A 1689-nucleotide genomic window follows, 5' to 3' on the forward strand; every position below is an offset into this window, starting at 1 on the left:
GTCGCCATCAGTTGGTCAGCTCATCACCACTCGGTCGCCCCGCGTGTCGCCATCGGTTGGTCAGCTCATCACCACTCGGCCGCCCCGCGCGTCTCTATCGGTTGGTCATCTCATCACCACTCGGCCGCCCCGCGCATCGCCATCGGTTGGTCACCTCATCACCACTCGGCCGCCCCACGCATCGCCATCGGTTAGTCACCTCATCACCTCTCGGTCTCCCCACGCATCGCCATCGGGTGAACACATCTTCACAATCAGCCACTCACGCGCCTTCAGACAGCTAAGTCATTCTACATGCACTACGTTCTGTTATTTCCGCATTCCCGAGTATCCTGTAATTCACACATCACGTTCACTTGGAGGCCACGCCACCGAGTGTACCTCTACGCTCGGCTGCTTGTTCTCACATACTGGCTTAGCACTGGTTATGTGACTCCCGAGTCCAACATCTATTTTTCGCATATGTCATTCACGAATATCATGTGTTCTTCATTTCAAGTTTACATCGGTCCTCGGGGGCTGCAACTCAGTCGGAACGTTGCACTTCCGTCTTATTTGAGCCAGCACTCCAATGAGTTCAGTTGGATCCGTCACTTCGACAAGTTCGAACGAATCCTTCGCTCTTTCAGACTCTTGCTAGTTAACCATCAAGCCCCTTGCACTCCCAGTGGGTGTCTATGGGTGTTATTCCCACAAATCATTTCAGCACACATCGAATTTCCTCGAGAAATTATTTCGTTGGCTTGTACCATTTTTTTACACAAGTTACGCGATCACTCGACCGCCCTATGCGCCAACTTCATCGCTGCTCGGACTCGATCACCGTACCGGTCCTAGCGCACCACAACTCCGACCTTGTCGCTCTGTTGACTTCAAACACATCCGTCCAACCCCTCTGTGGAATCCTCTGTATCGTATCAATGATATAGACCTTGTCAGGCATGAGACAGATACGTCCCTTTTATAATTAAACTTCACACTTCACCCCTTTGCGAGTTTGCCTCTTTCGAGCTTCACTCGGAAGCTTCTCCTCATCTTTACCCGAGTCCAACTCAATGAATTGCAAATCATCCATTCAAAACTATATTTCTCATATTCCGACATGTCCATTGTAGAAGCATGTAGTACGCTCGGGGGCTACACCGCACTTGGGGGCTGCATCTCATTTTGAATGACACTCTCCTGAGTGGTCGAGTACTTCATCATCAGTTAGATCCTTCACTTCAACAAGTGCATTTGATCCACCACTTTGACAAGTTTTATAGTCACTCAGATGATATGTGCGCCATCTTCATTCCTACTCAGACCCAGTTGTCACGCCCGTCTTCTTGCGTCGCAGCCACACTACATCGACCTCGTCGCTACATTAGCTTCGAAAGCATCTGGCTAACTTCTTCGAAGACCGTTTCAGCTACTTGGCTGGACATGCAATCTTTCACTCGGCCACCCCGTGCATCACCACTTGGTTGGACACATAGTCCTTCACTCGGCCACCTCACGCATCCTCACCCGTCCGTCCCGCACGTCGCCACTCGGTTATGCACGTCTTCACCACTCGGCCGCTCCGCGCGTCACCTCTCGATTGTCCATGCCTTCACCACACGCCCGCCCCACGCGTCACCACTTGGTTGCACATGTAGTCCTTCACTCGGCCAGCTCGCGCATCTTCACCCGTCCATCCCGCACGTG

Source organism: Triticum aestivum, chromosome 6A (genome assembly GCF_018294505.1).
Source record: "Triticum aestivum cultivar Chinese Spring chromosome 6A, IWGSC CS RefSeq v2.1, whole genome shotgun sequence".
NCBI lineage: Eukaryota > Viridiplantae > Streptophyta > Magnoliopsida > Poales > Poaceae > Triticum > Triticum aestivum.